The sequence below is a fragment of the Corapipo altera genome, unplaced genomic scaffold (assembly GCF_003945725.1).
Source record: "Corapipo altera isolate COAL_440 unplaced genomic scaffold, ASM394572v1 57, whole genome shotgun sequence".
Taxonomy (NCBI): domain Eukaryota; kingdom Metazoa; phylum Chordata; class Aves; order Passeriformes; family Pipridae; genus Corapipo; species Corapipo altera.
Window position 1 is genome coordinate 4,986,498 of NW_020884905.1, and position 25,577 is coordinate 5,012,074.

At 38.8% G+C, this 25,577-nt stretch overlaps 1 long non-coding RNA gene across 3 annotated transcripts in view; it reads left to right on the forward strand.

The window, feature by feature from the left end:
• Window positions 1-25,577, forward strand: part of LOC113950987 — a 230,061-nt gene that overhangs the window by 90,216 nt on the left and 114,268 nt on the right. For all 3 annotated transcript variants that reach the window (XR_003528961.1, XR_003528960.1, XR_003528962.1), the window contains exon 4: window positions 3,894-3,941. This is a non-coding gene — a long non-coding RNA (uncharacterized LOC113950987). The remainder of the gene's footprint in view (window positions 1-3,893; window positions 3,942-25,577) is intronic.

Here is a 25,577-nt window from a genome sequence, read left to right on the forward strand (position 1 = left end):
GTGCTGCATGACTGCTTACAGGCAAACAAAACCAAGACCTCCTTGTACCAACATTTTGGGCCGATCTCTGTCATCCCAGTGAAAGCTGAACTAGCATTGACACTTCTATTCAGAGGGCCATCATGTGGCTTGCAAGCATCTAGTAATGCTCAGTGACACTACTGATTATCAGGATTTGAATAGATTTTTTTCCCCTTTAAATTGGTTATGCTTCTTCACTTGCCAAGTTTGTTTCCTTGAGCGTATCTGTATTTATATTTAGCAAAATTAACAAGGGATGAAATAGGTGCCGAGGATGTTAATTATGCAATTATACGAGCAAAGACATACCGTGTAATGGGCAGAGAAGAAAAATGACAGACTTCACATGAAGAAATTAAATCCCATGTTACATTTTTTTATTAGGGTTCTGATTTTTACAGTATTGCCAGTGGTCACTGGTGACCTCAAATGTAAGGGTGAAGAGTTTTATTTCTTGTTTGCATTTATTTAAGTATGCACATGTACATCTGATATGTATTCACATTAGTTGGTTTTTTTATCAGCAGAGTAAAATATGGGAGGCAGGATTCTCATGCAGGAAATCATTTGTTTGAAAAAGACTATAAAGTGAAATGAAAAGGATCGTATGAACCTTGGTGGTATCTAAGTGGTTTCAGTTTGCGCATTGTTAAAAATCATGCAGTGTCCTTTGGTGCCCTTTCCATCTTGTTTATTTTAATAAAGAAGACCAGTTAGTCTGAAAGGTAGTTCTCTATCGGAATTGACTTCTGATCACTCTATCACTTCACAATTCTTTATACATCAGGAACACTTGAAAGTGAATGCACATGTTTGTGAGGATTTTTCCTCTAGAGAGATTCAATTATTTATGCTAGAATTATTCTTATTGTGAGTTATTTTTATAATTGAATCCAAACTGTGTAGGCTGATACAGCCCCAAGTTACTGTTGTGATCTGAAAAATCCTCAAAATGGCTGAATAGAATAACTTTGTCACTTGTTTGTCATACCAGTTATGACAATGGGTCATTCCATAGATGTCTAAAATGATCTTTAGCCACGTTTTATGAAGCCAGAACTGTAATCCAATAACAATTTTCTGGCTAAGTGCTTCTCAGTTGCCACTGGGGACTATCTGCATCACTGTTGCTGCTCTTAAAATGAGTTTAAGTTAAAAGGACACAAATTTCATATTTCTTTCCTTATTTTCTTGAGAGTAATCTAAGAAAATAATATTTTAAATAATTGCATTCTGGTTCCTGAGGGACATCAGCATAATTGCATTGAGGATACCTTTATTTTTTTATGCATTTATTTATTAAGAAAGAACTACATTCCATCTGTAAACCAAGCAATTGGTCCACTGGCACAAAACAATAAAGCAATGAAACCTCTAGTTCATTAAATTGGAATATGGGGATTGAATTACTAATTTAGCTTGGTTTAAATTTCATGTTATAAATTATAGGATTCTAAGATGTAAGGGAAAAATGTATCCCGAGATGTAGACTACCTATGGTTTCAGCCAGGAGCATTTATATAAGACTCAATGGAGATGAAAGAGGGAGAGGTATTGAAAACCAAGACTGGCTGGTGTGGTTCATCATTGGTGGGCACATCACAGAAGGCACAACTGAAAAAAAAAACAACCAAACAAACCAAGAGAACACAAACCCTTATTTAAATTGAGAGTACTTTGTATGGGTTAGTTTTAAATATGGATAGTGTGAAATGCTGGTTTGTGAAACTCTGCAACATGAAGGTCAGGTAACAGAAGACATGAACAATGAGAAACAGAGATGCTTCATAAACCTTTGATGGTTTCATTTCATTCTTATGTTATCTCTCCTGCAACCCACTCTAGTGTTTTATTCAGTGTAATCTTTTATTCAAAACTTTGTTACAAATTTCAATCTGCTATTAAGCTTGATCGTTTTAGCTTGATTTCTGTGTTTAGCAGTCTCTGGAGCAGCCTGTAGAAGGAAATACAAAATCTGTATAATATGTTCTCTTCAGAGTTACTATGTTGACTGCATTTCTACTATTGGGACCTAGTCCTTTGATTTAGGAGTTGAAGTATGAACTGGCTTTTATTTCAGCCTTCAAGACCTCAGGCAAGTCACTTTCTGTGAACAGTGTGTGCCTTAGTGTTATTCTTCAAAAGCTGTATTCATTTCCTTCTGGAGTAACCCAAGGCGTTTCACAAAGGCTGCCCCCAGATTTTCTGGGGAAATATTAGCTAATCTTTCCCTTCCTTACAAAAAATGGGTAATCTAAGCCACCTGTACAGTAATCTGTCATGAATATTCAGGAACTGACAATTGATTTAATGAATTTGAGATGATGTGATGTTTCCAGCATTGCTGTAGTGGAGCCACACTTACTATGAACTTAAACTGCCTCTCTCGTTCTTCCACTCTGTGTTGTTTGGAAACCAAATAAACCCAGCAGGGTATTTGTCTCTATTCTGTGCCATATCTCACTTTTTACAGGATTTTAAGGAAGTCACTGCAGTAAGTAGTTTAACACATCTATGAAATAGCATGTGACTGTGCTTGTTTCACAGTCTTGCTCAGATTGAAGGTGCCATCGTGATGGGGCTATTTGCCTGCTAGAAGTGTAAGCTTTCTTTGCAGAAAACTTATCAGTTATTGGATTGCTGATTAGCATATTTTGAGCCACCATTAATTCCAATACATAAAAATCGAGGTTCTTCCAGGTTAAAATTTGCACTTGCTTCATGGGAGAGGTGATTGCAGTTTCTTCTGTCCAGAAGAAGTGGCCTGCTCCGCTCCAGCTTGGAATCAGGTGAAGGCTATGAGCCCTCAAGCGAGTCAGCAAGAAGTGAGGCACTTTCTTGAGTACCAGCTCTCAGCTCAAAGCAAGGCCAGCTTGGATCAGGTTCCTCAGGGCTGCTTCTGTCAAGTTTTGAAAATCTCCAGTGGCAGGGATTGCAAAGTCTCTCTGTCATACATGTTCCTATTTTATTGTCCTAATGATTTTTTTTTTACTTTTAACAATATTTAATTGCAATATTCCTTGTTGCAACTTGGTGTCCATAATCTCCCATCCTGTCACTTGTGCACCTCTCAGAAGAGTCTGGTACACACACTCTCTCTCTCTCTCTCGCTGTAGTTATACTACTTACTACTTTAGACTGTGTTTGAGACCAGCTAAAGTTGTCTTTGTTTTGGTGAACCTTCTCTATCTTGCAGAGCTTCAGAATTTTAAAGAAATAGTATTCTGCCTTTAGTAGTTGGACCTTTATTTTTAGTATTTTGTTAAACCTCATTTAAACTTGATTGAACAGGTTAAACTTCTGTGTAAGAATCAGGTTTTCTATTTCAAGGTCTGCAATGTGGGCACACTTGGGCTCTGCAAGTTGTATAATTTGGATTTGATAATCATATTATTGAAAGCTGGTTTATGAAGGGGAGGCTTTTGTAGGTTATACTTTTGCTTCAAAAACTCATGACACTTTGAGTGCATTATCTCACTGAAGCTGTGTGTATTTCCCTTGAGGCAACGGCTGAACACCATAAACGTTGATTGTTTCCAAAGGCTTAGGGAGACCCAGGGATCCTGAGCTCTAGTTTATGCTGATTGTCCATAATGTATTTGAAGCTTATCTTTCTATACCTCATTGACTCACAGTGTATATGTTTGTATAATATGAAAACTGTAAATGGGAGAAAGGTGCCAATTCTTGAACATGAAACAGATTTCAGGGTGCTAAGACATTCATTTTTCATTACGGATCTGTCCTTGCTATTTCTGAGTTCTGCCAGGAGGATAATACTAGAAGATTTTACATGTACTTGGCTGGACAAGATATTATTTAAGTAAGTTTAATTACTAACTATCTGTTTTGTTTCTGTGGGTTTCTTCTAGTGTTCTCAAATGGGAGATAATCTGATCCGAAGAGTATTTACAGCCCAGGTAAGTCACAGAACTGATTATATGCAGTTTTTGGACAGTATTTATTGATGTGAAACTGACAATCTGCAGATCAGGAGAGCAAGGTCTGGTGCTCTCGAACTGCTGGGAATGTGAGAAATACAAAGTTGGAGAATACAGCATGTAACTGTGAGTCATTCTAATGTTAACAGACCACTTGCAAGACATGAAACCATATCAGAGAAATTAGTCCTTTTTTCCATATCAGCTCTCTCTTGAATCTCTTCATTGAAACACAGACTTCCAGGTCTTTAAGTCATCTTCACATGCCAGATGGAGTTCAAGCAGTTGCTTCCTTAGCTACAGTTTTGTGTATGAATTCCCTTCTCTCTTCTGTGGACATGTACACTCCTACAATCTCCAGTCAGTTGTCTCCTGCCGTAGAGAAGTGTAAAAGATGTTTTCTTCCCCTGCCATGAGAACAAATAAGGGGGTAGATTTATTCTGTTATTTGAATGGGGTTGTTCTCTAACCTGGGAGTAATGAGGCAAATTGCTTGAAAAGTAAAAGAAAGAGCTTGCATTTCTCTTTATTGTGTAATAGAAGCTATTTCTCTGAAGTATGTTACTGAATTATGTACTTCATAGGTGTGTCTGTGAAGAAATAAGTAGCTGATCGTATTGTAAGTTTGACTTTAAATGAAACAACAGAAGTGAGTTGATAGATAAATATTGCCTGAGAGTTTTCCCTGTCACTAGTTCTTGACAACAGCATATTATCAGATTAGAAGTATTTTAACATCAGAGTAAATTATTGAAAATTCATACTGGGCTCTCTGCTCCAAGGAGCTTCCAGTAACCTCAGTCAGATGCAGCCCACCTGGGAGGACCCTGTTGCTTAGCTGCTCATAATTATGTGTATTAATCCTCTCATGAGTGTCACATGCAAACCACACCTCCCATTATCTTTTCTCTTTCCTCACATCATCCTTCTTGTCTGACCAATTTCTGACTTTCTCCATTGCTGCTTTGAAGTGGGTTTGCTCTTTTCAGCTCCAGCACAGGCATTTCTGCATGTGCAGCTCCCAGCTGTGTTCCATGGGCCTGTATTCCTGATGCCTGTGAGGACCAAACAAAGCATTACTGTCTATAGCACAAACTATATGAGAATATATCTGGAAAAGGGAAATATCAGCTGCCTGGTACCAAGGAACCCACTGTGGATGAAGAACTATTGTAAGGAATTGTGGCAAGAGGACAAAAAGTCTGTCCATTTTAAGTTGCCTTTTTTTTGGTTGGTTGGTTTTTTTACTTTGCCATGACAAAGTGGGAGTTTTAAGCCTATTGCTGGGACATCAGTTACTTCTTGTCTGAGGTATAGTATTTAGTATTGAATTATAGTATTGTGGACAGGTTGTGAAAGGCCTCAGTGCTGTGAATTTGGTTTTGTAGCCATGTAAGTGGACTCTCTGCTATCCTACATATTTTGCTTAGAGTTCTTTTGTTCTCTACCACTCATCTGTTTGTGACAGGATGGAGTTCAGTTTTCACAGAATCACAGAATATGCTGAGTTGCAAGGCACTCATAAGGATCATTGAGTCTCAACTCTTAGCCCTGCTCAGGACCATCCCCAAGAGTCATAACGTGTTTTGACTGATGAGGTTCAGGACAGGAGATTGTTTCTCAAGTAGAAGAGATCTGTGGGCATTTGCTGTCCCTGAGGCTGCTCCTGTGCTGTCTACTCTGTCTCTGGGCCACATGTAGAGTGTGAGTCCCCTAAATCTGTCGGGACTCTGGAGGAGATGCATTGCTTGTCTCTTAAACACTGTCACAGACTACATGCCGGCTATATCTGATCTGTTAGGCTTCAGACATCCATCAATTCAGTCAGGGTCCTCTTTTAATCCTCACATTGCTTTGTATGGCAGGTTTCAGGGCATCAGAATTGTTACTCAGATGACTGGACTTGATATCAAAATACAGGCGAAGCACATAAATTAAGAATACTGGCAGCTAAGAACAAAAAGGGAAAGCAAGGAGAGGATATTGCAAGCATTACTTTAGAATGAGGGGAAAATTGCTTTATGGATTGAGTAGCCAACATTAGGGTAGGAAGGAGTTTTAAAAAGTTTGATGTGGTGCACAGAAGGACAGTTCTTAAAAACTTAAAAGAACAAGGAATTTGTGCCATAGCACACCTAAACCGGATTGTTTCAGCACACCTAAAAAAGGTTGAACCGTTTTTCATGTCGGGAGTAACATTATATATTCAGGACATTTTTTTTCCCTGAGAATCTTAAACATAAAACACTGTTCTGCACATTTGTTTTTTATAAAGAGTGGATTTAGAAGGGATGTGGGGCACTGGATGTCCTTTTTTCTATGTTGATATTGTGGAAGCTGCAGTTCTAGTTTTGCTCTGACCCCATATAAACCATACCATCATAATGTTGTTCAACCACTCACATTTTTAAAAATGCATTTGATAGCCTCAGTGTTATAGTCAGGAAAGGCAGCCCTCTGGTTCTATCACTTCTGTTAAATGGCACTGCTTTAGACTGACTGGCAGTAGGCTTTTTTCTACTCACCAGGATCTCCTCAGTCATCAAAGGCTCCTTCTTTGGCCACACCACAATCATTGTGACAGTTCCAGGTAAGAGCGTTTGGCAGGGATAGCTCAAGGGTCCATTCTTTAGAGAATATTTACTTTACCTGACATATCTTTCCTGGGTGCCACAGTGATTAGTCATCTGTCTATTATTTAAGGGAAACTAAGGAATACTGTTCTTCCATATAAGAAACAGCTAGGGGGGTGTATAATAAAAATAAATAAATAATTAAAACCCATCAGCACTGAAGATGATGTGCTGGGAGAGAATTAAAATAAGTTGCACAGCAAGCAAAACACTGTGTAGAACAGTGTGTGCATGTGTATTCTAGGTAGGGCAGAGAATATTGACTGTCATCAAGATTGCCTGAAAATGCTCACTTATAAATTGCTGTAAACAGGATTTTTTAAATTAATTTCTTCACAAACTGTAACCGTTTGGATTGATAATTTCCATTTTAGGCTTCCTCTTGGGGCAAAACATTTGGAAAGACTATGATCAACATTATTTGGCTGTTTCTGGAAAGGAAGGGAATATGTGTTGCTCTGTATAAAATTTTGAGCATTTTTTTCTCCCCCCGAATTGCATCTTTCCTTTTTTATTTCATTGTATCATCAAAATCATCTGTCAAAATGGGGTCTTCTTTCCTTGAAGTACTGGTTTCTGTTGAGAGAGATGCTATTGTTGCCTTATTCCATGAGCTGAAATGATAGAGATCTGTACAGTGACTCTAAATATTGCTAGTGATGCTATTGAGCCAGAGGCTTATCACTAGGATTCCGTGCTATGGCGTTCAGAGCTGGATAGCTATGAATTTTTAGAAACATGGTAATTTACAAATAAAAACTGAGATTATGAGTTGAGAGTTTAAAATCAGGATGAAATCTGCTGGATAATGCAAGTACAGTATTCAATGAGCAGTTCAAATATTTTGTTCAAGTATTTCAAATCCAATATTTTATGTTTTTGCTCTTTGGTTAAGTGTGTGCCTTCAGGCCCTTTTTAGTGCATGCTTTTCAAAACTTGCTCCAGAGACAGAATTATTAATTTCCTCTTAGGTTTCTGCATAGCACTCAACACTACAGTGCTTCAGAAACCATTAATGAAGTTATTTTCACAACACTCTGGTGAAATGAGGAGAAATTATTGTCCTCATTTGACAGGTGGAGACTGGGACACAGTAAATCAAGGTTGAAAGTACCCACTAATTTGGGAATCTAGTTTGAGGCATCCTGCTCCTATCTTTCCCAGAATATTTAAGGTTGGGTACTGAGCTGAAAGCACAGTAACTTCAGCTGCATTCCTGATGATCAGTACTTTGAGCAAGGCAGATCCCAAGTTTCAAGCTGGGCATGGAGCACATGAGGAACATATAGTCAATAGATGACCTTGTGTGAAAAGCATGGTTTTAAGAAGTTTGTCCTGTATCTCATAGACTTATGACAAAACCAGATGTAGACTGCAAACTCTTTGGGGCAACTTTTAAACTACCTTAAGTAGGAGACTCTTTTTTTTTTCCCCTTTCTTCCTGCATTCCTCACTCATTACATACGTCTGAATGTCAGCAATGCATGGGGCAGCCCTTCTCATCCTCAGGCAGCAGCCTTCTGCCCTGCATTGAGTCATCCCACAGACAAGTCCATGCCATGCACTGCATAAAACAGTGACCTTGAGGAAAACTCCGTTTGTGATTATGTAAATGTACTGGGTTTGGTTGGTATAGAGTTAATTTTCTTCACAATAGCTAATATGGGATTAGTTGCATGATGTGTTTAACCAAATGGCAAACTCTTGTCCTGTCTTTGATCACAAACACTAAAGTTTGAGGTGTATCACTGGAGAGAACTATGGAGTACTAATGAGGTAGAGAGTATACTGTCATAAAATGGCTCTGCATATGTTTACATAGGCAGATAAAGTATGAACAGTGATGATTACCACTTGACTGATTTCCTTCCTTTCCCCATCTCTTGTCCCTTGTTGTATACCTAGATCCCAAACATTGTAGAGTAGGAAATACTATGTTTTGCTTGTATAGAACTTAGTGGCCTTGATCAAGGGACCTCTGTTGTTTTGGTAGAGTCCCTCTTTGTTCACCTTATTCATGTTACCATCTGAAAAAAGTGAGTGTTTACTATGTAGACTGTCCTCTGTGGACCTCAGAGGTGGTATCACTGACAGTTTGCTATGAGTATTGTCCACCTAGAATGCTAAAGGGAGAACTGTGATTTGTTGACTAACTTTTATTTCTCTTCAGTGACTTTAATGTGTTCTATACTTTTCAATTTACTAAAGTGCTAGTAGTTTATTAAAAAAGAACTTTAAATTGACTGGTCTACCTGTATCACAGGACTATTGTGAAGATTAATAATTAGATAATGTTTATAAAGCACTTTTTATAAGTGAGAAGTGCTATAAAGTGCTAAGTAATATTATTGCAGCATGATAGAGATCACAAAACACAAGTGAATTAGCTCTAGGTTTAATCCTTATAAGGCAAAGCATACCAGGGGCAAAATAACATTACAGTTATTTTTCTTACATCCAGCACTTCATTAACTACCACATAGGATTATATAACTCTGTGAGAGTCTAACTTAGTACTAAGTTTATAATCATAGCAGGAAAAGTTCTCACGGGTTTTGCAGGCAAGACTTGTATGTACAGCCTTTAAGGTCACATAGAGTTCCTCCAGCTATGCAGCATTAATGCCTCCAGTTGCATGTAGGGACATCACTGCCCACTTAGGCACTCTACACATTAACCCCTATCACACAGTGCCTCTGTCTAGGCTGGATAATACATGGCACTAAATACACATCTTCACTGCATGTAAAGTGGCATAATGCCATTGAATGAATACAGACATCTGTATCTTCTCAAGATTTTACCATGCTTTCTCTCACCAGCTCTTTTCCACAGTCTTGGTCACTCTTTAATCTCTGCTTTTCCTCTAAATTTTTACTGAAGATGTGAGAAAGACGCACCCCAGCAAATCCATCACTTGATTTCTGGCTCCAGTCAAGTCTTTAATGTCTGAGAATATCAGTCAGCATTTTCTTTCTTCTTTAATTCTCACTTACCGCTTACCTTGCTGCAGGTGGTCTACTACTACTGCTGCAGTCATTGCTTTTCTGGAGGATGCTGTAAACACAGAATATCTTCTCAAGTCAAATTCTAGTGCTGCCTGTTTTCTGCCTCATCCTCTGTAGGACAGTCTTGAGCCAAAACCATGAGAAGTAGCATTTATTACTTGGTAAAGCTACCTACTGAGAAGAGGAATGTGAAATAGCCTCCCCAAAGAAGTGGTGTGCCAAAACTATGGAAGATGATCTAGGCTGCTTTTCTGGGGTTTCTTTTTGACTTTTTTTTTAAAATTTTTTTTTTTTTTTTTGGTGGGAGTGGGGTGTGTCTTGTTTGTCAGTAGACAGCCTCTTAAATCCTGGCTGCTGGTATGTGGACTGACTCCCTCTTAATTTTACACTAGCCACCCTAGTCTGATTGAAGCATTCCTCTGTCTTATCTTTATTTAAAAAAAAAAGCAAACAAGTAAATTTACACCGAAGCATCATGTCCCTCAGTACAGTTCACTACTAAAGTACTGTGATGAGTTTAATGAGTTTCTTTGCTTCTGAAATGTGCAAAATGTGTGTTAAAATGTCAGGTCTTATATGAAGAGTGCTGAAGAGAAACCAGTTTCCTTGAGCAGCACATACATGAGCTTCAGGGGAACAATTTCTGGACAACTCAGACAGGTGTTTGTCAGGATCTAATTGCAGCTCATTGAGCAAAACTGCAAAGTACTTGTGCTGGGAGATAGAGCTCACAAGGTCGTGGATACCTACCCACATTGTTTAGACATCCTCGACATTCCCTGCTTCAGGCAGTCTCAGGAAGGTGACATTGGGGTCCTCTGTAAGAAGGATTCCATCTGCCTTCACGTCCAGGTGCTGACTGTGGCACATGCAGGTACCATGTGGGCTAGAGCAGGTGTAGGCTGGTGAGAACCACAGCCCTGTGACCTGCTCAGGTCCACAAGTACATTCATATGTGCAAGGTTGCCTTGTGGGACTTGTCCATGAGGTTGGCATGTTGGCCCTCCTGTGGGAAGCAAGGCAAGCAGAGGTCAACTTGATCATAAGCACAGCCCAGTATCTCTTGTACATACTGGTACTTACTGTAACTTTGAGAGGTGCTAGAATGAAAATGTAGATGAACAGGCAAAAGATATGATTTAAGGACCTACTGCTACATTTCTATTATACTTGTGGGTTGATACAGTGATAGAATTTCTGTGTGGGTAACACAACGAAGAGAGGGGACTGTAACTCTGTAAAGAAAAGAGAAGCTCCACCTTGCCTAAATTGGAACCAGCTGACTCCAAAAACCAACAGGGTGAGGAGGGGATTATTTATAGTCAAACCAGCAAGGGGAGGATTATTTATAGGCAAACCTGGAAGCAAGGCGACAGGTGGTGAGGAGCACTTGGGTCAGACAAAGACATCTGCTAGGAATGTCAGCAATACAAAGGTAACTCTGTATCCAGTAGTAAATGATCGGACAGAAATTACAGCTGACCTGGAGGGAGAAAGATTGCAGAGGCATATTTGAGGGAAGTAACAACATGTCAGACAAAGAGATTAAGTAAAAGTAGGCATGCTGCCAAAAATAAAACCTATGTAACAATGAGATCTAAAGTCAAAAGCAGGTAAACTAGGTGCCTGGGGATGGAAGAGGACTGACCTTCACAACGTAAGTTTGACTCAAACAGTTGATACTAATGCCATATGGAAGTACATAATTATTAGCTGGACAGAGTAGATCAGATGCAGGAGTATTTCAGTAAATGACTATAAATGACGTAGAACAGACTAGCCATGAGGCTGGGATGTAGATTTCTGCAGTCCAACCAGCTAATATTTCTCAGTGAAAAGGTATACAATAACTTGACTGGAAACTGCTGTTCTTCTAGTGCAGTGTTGTTAAATATTTTAGGAATATCTAAACTTTGTTTAAGTTCTCTGGTGCGGGGTTATTTTTAAATCAGAAAAAAATTCACCAAACAAACAAACAAAAAAGTTGGGTTTATACTACTTCTCTGCTCAATGGAATGATGTTGAAGACCTGATTCTTGTTCTCACTGATGTTGCTTGCTGTTACTCTGGCTGTATGTAACACAGACAGAAATATATAGAGACCTACTGCTTGAGTGCAAAGAGGGGTTAGTGTAAATGAAAATTGTTCCCTCCCTGTGTGGTTGTGAGGAGTAGCGTTTACCCATTTATAAAATGGTTCTGTATGGCAACAGGCCAAAGTTCAGAGAAGCAGTTTCTTGACAATTCAGGTGATAAGGCTGAAGATCAGGTAGTTCTTCAGACAGGCACAAATGGAGAGCTCTCAGTCGTACATTAATTGCTTCAAGGTATCTATTTACACTTAGTAGTAGTAGCCACAGTATAATTAGGTTTCAGGTCTTTGTGAGAGAGCACAATAACCTTTGTGACTCAACACTGGGAATTTACTGCTGGACTCTTTAAACATTCTAAAATGTGCTTTTGGGACATTTGTAGTGTCCAAAGCAAATTCATTCGACTGGAAAAATCTCTCATATTATCTTCTGTTCTGGTTATTTTCTATTTTATGTTTTTCATTATTTCTTTTAAAGTTAGAAACATAAAAAACCTAGACATAGTTAAATAAGGGAAAGACTTGGATTTTTAATTCAAAGTAGCAAAAGTTGCGAAATGAAGAACTCTGAAAAGGAGAGGATTGTTTGGGAGAGGAAAGGAAATGACTTGAAAAGCAAGAAATGGAGAACTGGTCAAATGAAATTTCATGCATCTTATAATTAACATATAGAACTCATTGGCATAAGATATCATGGGAGCAGAGAACTTAAGAGGGTTAAAAAAGATCAGACATTTATATGGATAATGAGAGAACCCAAATTACATTGAGTAGAATAAGAACATTAATAAAGATGTAAAACCTTATGCTTGTGGGCAGGAGCCAAACATATATGGATGGGGTTCCAAGAAAACTTCTTGCTTGAGGTAATTATTCCATAATATTCCCTGTGGATTGTTTTGGGGTTTTTTTGCTTTCCTTTGTAGCGATAGGTTCTGATGCAATTGAGGATCTGCTGAGGAACTCTGTTTCTTTGCATTTATGCTTCTGTAGGAGTGGCAAAGAGGGTGGCACAGAAATATGCTCCTGTTCGGTGCTTCTCAGGAGGAAATTACTTTTAAACAAGTGTAGAGAACACAAGCAAAGTTACCTTGCTGTAGCTGGCATTAGGGCCTGGCTCCTCAGTTGTGTGGAAGAAAGACCTGGTCAAGTTAACCTTAGCTCTCAGCCCCCCATCCCCAATGGAGCCAGGAGTGAATTCTGAGCACTGCAGAATATAGATGGCTTTCTGCAAACGCATTGTAATTTTACCCCCATCTTCTCCTTCAAAGTAAGTTTATAATCTGAAGTATGTAAGGAGCCTATTCATGCTCAGAAGTGATGGTTCCTCATGTATAATCTGCCTCATACCAACACACTGTGGGTCACAGGTTACGAGTGGTCTGTAAGTGGCAGTGCATGTTAGGTCTGTTGCCTGGGGGTCTCATGCAGCCCCCAGCCTGCCAGGTGAGCCAGCACAGCAGATGTGCTTTCCACCACTGCCTTCCACTGAACCAGGGCTGCATCCAGCCACATGGTGGTTTGTTTTCCTGACCTCTGTTCTGCATGATGAGACAGACAACTCAGGGAATAACTGAGAGAATCTTACCAATTAAACATGACAGTAGGTTGGTGCTCGTGTTTTTGTCATTTCCAAAGGTAATGCATTTAATCCTGCCTTTCACTGTTGCTGGACCCTATGGCTGCTGTAGCCACTTCCAGGCACTGAATTAATCTGAGTGAAAATACGGATGAAAAGGCATAGTAGCCACACTATATTTATTATGAATTTGACAAGGAAGAAGAAACTGCTTCAGCACTGCCTCCTTTTCATACTTCATATCTCTAAAAGTAACCAGTTAATTGCATTCCATGGTTGCTGCTATTGTAATATGTGCTTATTTGAAGTGCAAAGATAATCATCGATTGTATACTCTTGACTACACTATTAATGGTTTCAATACCCACATTGTGTTTACATTTTGCTTTATAACTAACACTCAGCCATTGTGGTTTTAACATGTAGTAATTCAGTGAATTCTGTCTCCATGTAATGCCCTTGCCATTTCATTCTGTGGTATTAAGTGTTGTTTTTCTAGGAAGGTCTTGAAATGTGGGGCATTATGTATGAGTTATGCTAATTTGTTAGGGCAATGAATACATTAATTTCATTAGTAAATGGCCTCAAAGCAATAATTACCAGTGTAGGTGTGTCAGAAACGATCATGTTCAGTTTTGCCAGTTAATTATTAAGATTTTGTTCTAAGGGACCCAGATTTGACATCCTGCTTCAATTTAGCCATAAATATAAGTCTGAAGTATATTGGGCTGAAAAAATCTAGCCAAGAACTTGTTTTGTGCTTAGAAATTTCTACATTTTGTCGAATTGTGACTGCCAATAAGATGCCAAAATAATTAGTGTCAGTGATATGAGGTTTATATTATACCTCCCAAAAAGGCACATCATAATGAAAATAGCAATCACACTTCGTTATTCCTCTCATCTTGCCTTATGTTGCAGAATGCTGAATTATTCAATGGCAGTATTACTTGCTAGTGCAGTATTAAATTTGAAATGGCTGCAGTTTATCGTTAAAGCTGAAGGGTGATTTTTTTAATGGAGTTTACTTCTAATGGCCTAATTAGGTTTCTAAGTTATATTGGTGCACTTCTTGAACTTTACATGAGTAACCCTGTAAAGGAGACAAATGGAAGCACCTGTGCACCTGAATTACTTTCCTTAGATGTGACCCTATTTGTAATTACAGTCACCTGTTGAGAGCACCTAATAAGCCACTGTTCAGTAATAATGTGCTTTTAGGCACTTCTTCCAAAGAAAACTTGAAATTGAGGAAGGCCAATGGCATCCTCGCTTGTATCAAAGATACTGTGGCCAGCAGGGCCAGGGAAGTGATTGTTCCCCTGTGCTCAGCACTGGTGAGGTTACACCTCGAGTGCTGTGTCCAGTTCTGGGTCCCTCACTTCAAGAAAGACATTGAGGTGCTGGAGCACGTCCAGAAAAGGGCAACAGAGCTGGGGAAGGATCTGGAGCACAAGTCCTGTGAGGAGCGGCTGAGGGAGCAGGGGGTGTTTAGCCTGGAGAAGAGGAGCCTCAGGGTGGACCTCATTGCTCTCTACAACTACCTGAAAGGAGGTTGTAGTGAAGTGGGGGGTGGCCTCTTGTCCCAGGTAACAAGTGACAGGATGAGAGGAAATGACCTCAGGCTGTGCCAGAAGAGGTTCAGGTTGGACATCAGAAGGAATTTCTCCACAGAAAGGGTTGTTAAACATTGGAATGGACTGCCCAGGGGGGTGGTGGAGTCACCATCCCTGGAGGCACTCAAGAAATGACTGAATGTAGCATTTAGTGCCGTGGTGTAGTTGACAAGGTGTTGTTCAGTCAGTGGTTGGACTTGATGATCTCAGAGGTCTTTTTCAACCTAAATGATTCTGTGAAAAACTGTGTACATCAGCTGAGATCCATTTCTCAATTATTAAAGTGATAGAAAATCAGACTCTTCAATGTTTCATTTTTTTGCTCTGCTTTGTAAAATAGAACCATAGAAAGAGGGACAGAGACCCTCTGTTCTCATCACTGAAGCTACTTACAGCTGCTTTTGAAACCTACTGTACACTTTAAATTGCAAGGCTGAACTTTTCAGATCACTACAGAATAATGCTGGAAAAAAACAGGACTAATAACTGTTTTACTGTCTCTTTTTAGTTATATCAGTGAACACACTGCAGTACTCAGTTGTATCATAGGAAAATGTACCATATATGGAGGCAAAGGACATATACGACTCTGTAGGTTTCCCATCAGTGGACATGAATAACAGGTGCTCACAGCAGCTATTTCAACTCTGAGTGTTGAGTGCAGGACTCCAGCCAAGCTCTTCAGATTTAGAACACAGGCCATCATTAGTTGAGTCCAGTAAGTATGTGCTCTGCAGAGTTTGCTTGCTGACCTTATTTCATAATCCCAAGCAGAGTTGCTGCATAATGATATTACATCCCACTTCTTAGATTTACAGATACAAAGAGTGGGTGTCTGATTGTGGATTTCTTCTTTTGCATGATTGATAATTTTTCATTAGTTAAGCTGTTATTCAGTTTGCCTTAGGACAGGTACAAGTAGGTGCAACTGGTGTCACAGTGAGTTTTGGCAGGTGTCTGGGCAGCCTGGTTACTTTACCTTCTTTCTGGTCAAGCTCCTGAGAAGCCTGGGAAACCATGCAAGGAAAAACAAGTGTTGTGCTGTTACTACAGAAATTGCAGGCCAGCGTATCTCTTTCTCTTGCTGGATGGCTTTTATTCTCAACTGCTTCTTTGCTGCACTAGTATTTGTTTAGGGACTCAGAAGCCAAGGGAGTGAGTTCCTTTCTGTCTCAAATTATGCCCTTCTCTCAAGATAGTGAGAGGAAAATGAGTCTTCCTGGTTTATTAGGCAATGAAATGTATTGATAGTTAGTATCCCAAAAAATCGAGAGTGGCACAAAACTATCAGAGTAACTTAGGAATGTGGTTCACTACAGAGGTTCTGGAATATGTAGACAAAATTCCTCCTTAATTTTTATTCCCAAAAGATAAACCCCCTGGGAAATCAGTTTATGTAAAGAGTTGTCAAGAGCAAAGAATGGGGTTTTTTTTGCCCCATGATCAAACATCCTAGCCTTTAGGGACCGTGTTGCCAACAAGTTTGTTACTTACCTGCATAGTCTTTTTTTTGCCATTAGTATTAAGCTTAAACATATAATGATTGATTTAATATTTATACCATAGTTTAGTGATGTAAGGGAGCTGGTTACAAAGATATACCTCACTAGAAACTCATTTACTTACAAAACCAAATGCTAAGTAAAATAAACAGCTTGGCTTTCTACTGACATTTTATAGCCACCTTAAGGGAAGGGTGGGGATGGGGGGGTTTGTTGCCATGTGGGTTTAATTCATGAACTTACAGAGTGCTCAAAGTCAATACAGTAGTTGAGCCAAGTTTCTCAGTTAAATTACAAAAAGAGAGGTTTGTTGGGGTTTTTTTACCAAATACAAGGGATCAACTGCAGCTGCAAAGAGGAAATTTAGAATTATCATCATACTAGTATCAGAAGGTCCTTTATATTTATAGCTTCATAAAAGTTCACAGCTAGAGTATTTGCTGCCAACTCATAAAGAACTAATGAAAATTTCTGCAGATCTTTTTTAGTGGACAGTGATTTCTTAATCTCCTAAATCCTGATGAATTCTTATACTCAAAACATTTGTAAAAATGGATGGAAAGGGACTTCTTGATGCTTTAATAGGGTAAGTCACATTTAAACTATAGGACAAATTGTGCTACAGTTTTACTGGAATGATATTGCCATACTCCAAGTGTATCCATTAATGCCAAGAAGACTGTGGCAGTAATAGTCAATTAAAAAAACCCCAACTATCTAACCTTTGTGAAGGTAAATTGCTCTATTTTTTAAATTAACTTTAAAATTTTATTTATAATCATAAAAATCATTATTGTTTCAAAATTAAAAAACTGTCATTAACCAATAATTTTCTTTGAGATAAGTAGTATTCGGCAGTAATGAAAACCTTGTTTTAATTACCTCAAAGACTGTTGTAACTCAATAATTCACAGGTTCTCTAAGTTTTTATGACTAAAAGCAGAAAGATTCTTCTATTTACATTCCTGAAAGTATGAAAATTAAATCAATGTTTTTATCTCCAGCTGCTGTAGAAAACCATTCCCAAAAGAAAAGCTAGTGATAGTAACAGGTTAGCTGAATATTTATCAAATTTAAGGGCAATATGAATTTGGTGATTTCTTCTAGCTACTGATCATCCCCCTCCCTTCCTCAACTCCCATTACTATTGTGTTTGTAACATTGAGGCTGCTCTAAATTTATCCCTTCTATGTTATTACGCTCTTCCCTACAACTTCATCTAGTTGGAGAGAGCCTGTCCCACCCAGAATAATATATTGTCATGTTTTAACCTCAACTGGCAACTAAGTACCACACAGACACTTGCTCACTCCCCACCCTCCCACCCTGGTGGGGAGGAGAAGTGGGTAAAAAAAACCGTGTGAACCTTGTGGGTTGAGATAAGAACAGTTTAATAGTTGAAACAAAATAAAATATAATAATAATGATTATAATAATTGTAGTGAAAGCGGGAGAGAGAGAGAGAGAGAGAAGAATATAATTCAAGGGCAACAAGCACCCAGTATAATTGCTCACCACTTGCTGCTGGATGCCCAGCCTGTTCCCCAGCAATGATCAGCAACTCCTGGCCAACTACTCCCAGTTTATGTACTAGGTGTTCTATGCTGTAGAGTATCCCTTTGGCCAGTTTGGGTCACCTGTCCAGGCTGCGCTTCCACCCAGTTTTTTGTGCACCTGCTTGCTGTTAGAGCATGGAAAACTGAAAAATCCTTGATTTAGAGTAAACATGACTTAGCAGTAACTAAAACATGAGTGTTTTATCAGCACTATTCTCATACTAAATTTAAATCACAGCAGTGTACCAGCTATGAAGAAGAAAGTTAACTCTACTTCAGCCAAAACCAGGGCGCATATAGTTTAGAAGTTTCGGACTTAATTTCGAAGTTGCTTCCAGGTTTAACTTTTATTTAGTGAAAAATGTTCTGGATTATAATAATAATGGACTGTCACTTGTTGCCAGCAGAACAGACAGGGCGTGATTCAGAACCAGAATGTTTTAAACCCTGTTGCTGTGAAAGGATTTATCTCTCAGAAAGAGAAGCTTCCTTAGTCAAAGATATTTTCCTTTAGGAGAAAAATGAATTGCATTGATATGGCACTGGTAACTAGGAGAAAATCACAACAGATTCTGAAACTCTGTAAAGAGCAAAATCATTTAGGCACTGCCCTTAATGGGTAGAATGAGGAGGAGAAAGGTGGAAAGTGCTGCGGGAGAAAAGCTTCATTTTTTTTCACCATGCTGGTTCTTTAGCTTTTTGAACTGGCGAATAAGGGCAGCATCTATATTCTCTTCATCTGTGTAGTTGTGAAAACTTGTGAAAAAAACTTGCTATTTTTTTTCTGCCGAAGGTTAATAGTGCGGTGAAATATGAGCTCTTACGTAGATCTGTCTGAGACACACCTAACAGAGCTAAGCCACTCAGGCTGTCCTCTCAGTTCAAGCCATTTTATCATTTTGCATGCAATGTGCCTCAAGCTGTGAAGCTATTTGTTGAACTAGGCCCTGTTACTGTTTGACTGAGAAGAAGACAAATGTTTCATATTATCCTTAATTTCCATATAATTGTTTTAATCTTTGTTTTATACTAAATGTATGAAAGTGCCCTGAGGTTACCTTTTCGTTTGGTAGTGTCTCATTTAAAGTCCAAGAAAGATGGAAATGTTCAGGGCTACTTTTTCTTCCTCTCACCTGAATGGTTCACAAAACACACTCCAAAAATAAAATATTCAGTCGTTCTCACTGTAGAGCACTACCTCCACATGTGAAAGCATGCGAGGCTGTGTTTCCCATCCATCTCATTCTGAAAATGTCTAGCAAATTGGATTAGGACAAGTGACAGTTTTGGCTGGAGATATGTGTCCTGCCAACCCCACAGAACATTTAGCTGTTGCTGGAGGATCATATGTTTCAGGTTAAAAGGAGCTGGGGAGCAAGGAAAGAAGAAATATCTTGCCTACAACTCATCACTGCTTCCCATCTTGCATCTTGACATCATGTTTATTTAAAGAGGCTGAACAAGTAGTCTTACACAAAGAAAATTACAGTCTCCAGAACTTCTGAAGGGTCAAGATTAATGAGAAAACACACAGGAGTATCCTGTGGGGTCTTTTTGGTTTGGCACTCTACCTAGGTGTTTTATGACCAGCCAAATGACAGCTTGTCTCACTTAGTTCTCAATGGCCAACTGCCTGCAGCTTTCACTCTTGGACTCTTTAATTCATAGGGACACTTTGTTTGCTGTGTCTTTGTTTAGGGGTGGTTACTGCAGGATGCCACCCATCCCTACACCTGAACTTCATTGGCACAGATCTGCTAAGGTGAGGACTCCCTTGGGAATACCCAACCAAAGAGCACACTTTGGCATAATTGCTCCACATCAGTCTAATGGGAGGGAGGAAGGAAATAACAAAGCATAAACTGATATGGGAGCACAAGAAGGTGTTCTGAAGTGTTTTTCTGTTCGATTCTGTAGAAGTTGGAATAATGACAACCTATCTGTGGAGCTTAATGAAATGTTATAATCCCACTGTAAAACATCTGTGGGATGTCATAGAAAATCTGTAGAAAGTGTAGCATTGTATAATGTATTTCCGTATGGGTATTCTTGTTTGCTTTTGATGGGAGGTGGGACAGTTGCTGAAATTAGTGGAGTGGCAGGGTTGTTTGAGCATGTCTGACAGAACAGAGATATAAGGAAACTTCAGTTTCCTTATAGTTCTTTCACAAGTTGTTTTCAGTCTGAAATAGAGCTTAGTCTTCAGGGGAAACAAGCATCCTAATTTCACCAGATGTTAATGTTTAGTTCTATGGTCCCTTTAAAAACAAGCCCAGTGAAAAGGGGAAAGTCGTATGAATACATTTTTTGACATTTTGTTTATTAGCATTTTATCTAGGCTAGTAGTAAATGAATAGACTTGTCAGCAGAAATCTCAGGGTGAAGCAAATAAAGAATCTTAATAGGCAGGGAGAACAGAACTAACGGCAAAATGCTCACAAAGAGCTCTAATTTATTGGTTTCTCTTTCATGAAGATTCTGTTCTGGATTCTGGCTTTGCCAGAAGAAACAGCTGAATGATGACATGGATTCTCAGAAAGAAACTGTGCTGTCTGGTAAGAAAGGGGAAGACTTGAGGAAAGAAAGTCTACTTCTTTTAACACTTTCTTCAAAGTACTTCATACTACACAGTGAAGTTTTCTTAATTTGCTTTGTTGGTTTCAGTGAACTCTCTGAGTCTGCATTTGTAAAAGTGCTCTGATGCCTGATTCTTCTTGTGACTGCAGTAAACTAACATGTGAAGGCTTCTTTGAGTCTCTCTTGCGAAAATGGTGCAGAGTACTGGGTTCAGGATGTGCAGCTTCATTGGAATGACCTCTGGCTTGCTGTACACACCTGTAGGTACACACTCACTAGGACTGCTGTCACAGTGCTCTTGGGGCCAGTAGAGTTGCTGGGAGGTACATCACTGTCTCATTTCCTCTGCTGACACTAGTTAGGCCAGCCTGTTCTCCCGAAAAAGGGAAGAAGCTGCAAATTCTAGGGTTAAAATGATGATATTTGCTTGCAGTATGCTTAGTAGTTGCTCTATAGAGAATATAACTGAATTAAGTTGTGTAATTAGTAAAGTCAGTGTCATCTACACTGCATTCTTCCCAAATCCATTAGTGTGACTGAGAGTGTATCTTTATAGCTCTTAGCCAGGTGACCATGAGGAGCTGTCATATGTCACAGTACATTAGAAGTAGCTGTGGACTCTTCTCAACAGAAGTCATTATTTGCCAAGATTACTAAAACTTCGTTGACCAAACTCATTCAGCCTTCAGTTTTATGTTGATGGTATCAGAGAAATTGCAGTGTTTTCAAAAAAGTAATTGCTGAGTGACCTCATAGGGCAAGTTCATCCTCTTATTCCTTCCCTTGCCTTGGACAAGAGAAAGGTGCAGAATGTAAAGATGCATCCCTAAAAGTGTTTGAAGTGGAAAACCTGGAGAGATAAGGAATAGGACAGGTCAAATAAGTTGAGGGAAATAATTTGTTTCTTTGATTAATTAAATTTCCTTTCCCAGTGTAAAACCCGTTCTTTGAACCTCTATTATTGTCACCTGACCTTGTCAGAGTGTCATTCTGAGGTATGCAAAAAAAAAGCCCCACAAAACAAATAATCAAACATAAGGAGGAGAAAAATGCTGAATCATGGCAATCTAGAAGTTGCAATATTTTTTATTTGGTCCTTTAATCGTGGCTTTTGGGTGGAAGGAAGAATAAAAGAACAAATTTAAACCATATAAAGGTGGTAAGACAGTGGAACTCATTTGATTATGTAGACTAGTTGTATGTAGTTTGTTTTATTTTCTCCTCTGACTATGTTCCTAAAATGAATTCCTTCCATAAATCCAGTACAATAACTTCTGTTCCAATAAATGCCTATGAGGCTTTCTCTCCTGCTGGAGAAACAACCTTAGAAAGCAAAGCAACTGTTGTAGCAACTCAAGAAATGTGCTTGTACTTTCTCCTGCATTTCACCTTTTCTTTGTCCCAGACACTGACGGAAGAAGGACAAGAGTCCAAGAATGTGGTTTAACAAGGTTGTAACTTACATAATGTTTCAAGGAACTATCTGATAATAATTCATCCAGCACAGGTCATTCATCCTATTGTAATCCACTTTGCAAAGGGCTCCTGTCAGCTCTCTACCCCATTAACCAGGCACAGAACCATTGCTGAGGCTTCACTGCTCTCCCCTCCTGCAAGGCAGGGGGAATTGACTCCTTACTGGTCAGGAGATGCAGACTTTCAGACCTGTTCTTCACCAGCTCCTTTTAAAGTAAGTGCTTTCCCCTATACATCTGCAATTCTAGCTTTCAAAATGGACAAGAAGCCCTTTTGAAAAATTTTGTATGAAGAGGGAATTGCAACTCTCCTTTTCTCATCTCCTGAAGAGGAAAAGGAAAAAAAACGCATCAAATGTTTGTGGCATTTGCTCACCATGAATATGTTTCTCTTCTCAGGTCCACAGAGACTGTGTGATGTTCATGGAAAGGTTCTAAAGTGCAGTAATTTTACTATGCTAAAGCTGTTGTCATTTTTTAAGACTCAGTTTTCTGAATGGAAACTGGAGGCAAGAGGAAAAGTTTTTATTAGGTCTTTTGATTTAGTGGGGGTAGACAGGAGAATAGAGAAGGGAAAAACACTCAATGACCTGACAAAAATTCCTCTTTTAGGCCAAAGAGTGAAAACAGAGTTAAGTTCTGCTCCCTTATAGTACCAGTTTTGAAGGTGCCAAAAACTTTTTCAGCTCGGACAAAGCTTCTCCATCTCTCAGGCTGCCAGAAGTGGACTCTAAATTTCTCAAGGCCTTGTGTACAATGTTAAAGACCAGATACCTTGCAAACACTGTTGTTTGTTGTTTTTTGTTTTTTTAAGTCATGAATGGGGCCTTAGCTTTATGGAATTAACATTAAAGGCAGCCTTATTTATCCAAATTAACATGAAATTAATTTCATATCACTAAATTAATAGGGTGATGAAACATTAAGTTCCTTTCAATAGACCATCTCTGAAGATTTAATTAAAAATATGCTTTTATATCTCCCTATTTCCCAGTTGCTTCTCTATGAAGTAAAAGCAAAACGTGATCAAAATATTCAAATCTTGTACTTTTTTGCCTGGACACTTGTGTTTTAGTGTGGAAATACATAAAACTTAAATTCAAAAAGTTGCCTTCTCAAACTACTTTTCATAACATTATTTCATCAGATGATCTTAATTTTCTGCATGACATTATCTTTTCAATCTGACATAGGAAAGAGATACGATATTTGCATATTCAAGATGGAACTGTGTGGCCTAACAGTGTTTCTGCTTGTGTATGGAATTTATTTTTTAACTATTATTTTTACTTAGGGAAATCTAAGAAATGAGTTCTTCCAGAAGGATTTCCTTGGCTCTCCTGGTTTTATCCAGGGGAGTTTTACTGACCTTTTCTAAAATGTGCTGTAGTACTATGATCAAGTGATGATTTGTACATACATTGGAGATAATATCTATTTCTTGCAAGCATGTAATGTAGATTTCTTCAAGGAGAAAGGGGTGATTTCAATTTTAATTTCATAGCAGACAGGACAGGAACAGATTATCATTAGAAATGGGTAACATGCCAGTGACGTACTGCTTAGATTTAAATTATCCAGCTAAAAGAGGTTACATTGGAAGAGATACCATGCTGGATATCTATGGGAGAGCAGTGAGAGTTGATCATTTGGTATTTGAAAATTATCAAAGAAGTGTTAAGTACTTCCTGCTGGAATATAAACAGCCTGGCAGGCAGATTTCGTGTTTCTGTTCCGTTTTTCTCTTCCCTTAATCTCACCACAATTAATCAAATCAAAGCCTACTCAGAAGTGAAGCACTCCTGTTTTGTCATTGTAGGTACATGGAATATATGAAGCACATCAGAATCCTGATGCTGGCTGTCTCTTCAGTTATCAGAAACTGGTTTTGTCAGTGACCAAAGTCTGTCACAACAGTGGCCTCTTTGCATCCTTATTCATACCTATGCCAGCCTCAGACGCTCTGGTTTTTTGGCTTTCCCCAAATTAACAGTAAATTTTGGTGGAAGTAGATGGTGAGTTCTCCTTGCTTCAGCAGTCTGTCACAATCCAGCAAACTGAGAAGTACAGCGCTTTTTTTTCCTTTTTTTTTTAATATCAGTAACATTCTGCAATAGAAAATCCAATTGCTTGACTCTTTGGACTCTTTGAGTTTATTTTCTATAATCTGTGGGCGCAAAGCTTCTACATCATGGCTTCCACAGCATGCTGCAGGCCTGACATGTTTCACCAGCATTTAGACCTGGGTGGGAATTTGTGCTGGTGCCTATTGCAGGTGATGCTGGTAGTTGGATCTGAGGTGACTCGATGGCTTGGTCTCACTCACTGTTGTATTTCACTTCAGTAATTTTAACAAGCTCATCAGGTCCTCAGAAATTGCATTTTTCTGTAAATGCTAAATATGTGATTACAGCTACATATTGCTTTTTGGAAGACTGTTATTTCCTGTTGATCTTCTATACCATACTATGTGTTACAATAAAAACCAGACTGCATTTTCCTGCCTCAGCCATAATGAAGTTTACCTCTCAGTGCCCATCTTGGTGGTACGTGTGGGAAGTGTGCTTGTGCAGGACTGTGGGCAGTGGAGCAGAGCTTTGGCAGCTCTGTGTAACGATGCCTCACAACATAGGGAAAACCTGCCAAATCTGGTGCTTTTCCTTACCCTTAGGAGTTAGACTCTGAACAGACACGCAGTGAATGGGAAGTGGAAAGATGCCCTAATTTCTTAATTCTTCTATGTGAATGATGTAGGTCACAAGTAAAATCTTTTTTATGACCAGCAATATTGGGATTGTATCTATTTCAGAGCTCATTAAGTTTTGATAACTAAGGTGATTTAATGACATGCTGTACTGCGGGCTTTTTTCTTCAGTATGTATGTATGTTTAACATGATGTTCTACATGTGTAAGGCAAATGGTAAATCCTGAAAAGAAAAATATTTTCTTTTCAAAGAGTTGGGGACAATTGTCATGTTAAAGCCAGCTTTAAAATACTTTTTAAGTAAACCTCTGTTTTGTCTGTAATACCTACTCTCTAAAATCATATCTTAAAACAAAATAGTGTTGCATTTTTTCTTCCCCTAGCTTTATAATATATAGTTTTCAATCCATCTCAGTCATGTCAGTTGTAGTTTTATGGTCCCAACATCCAAAATCCTATAGTTTGTGATGTGGCTGGGAATTTGGGTAGGAATTGCTGTGTGGCACAATGGTGGCTTTTCAAAACACCTTTACAAAAGATCATGATGAAATATTTTATACCTGTACTGTCTGCAGTAAGGAGATGTGGAATTAAGGAGAGCTGTAAGTATAAAAACTTCAGACCTGAATATAATTACTCAAATTGAAATGAACTGTCCTGCCTGAGGATAGAGTTTTTCAGTTCTAAGGCAAGATTTGTTGTGTTTCTCTACCTCCTTTATTTTTACATGTGAGATACTGGCTGTGGATGGGAACATGGAGTAATGCTCTGGCCTTTCATCTCTGGAGAGAGAGGGATTTGTAAATTGGATGAAGGTCGGCGGGGAATATTAGTTTAGTTGGTGATGTCAGATGAGTCCTTCTCTAGATCAC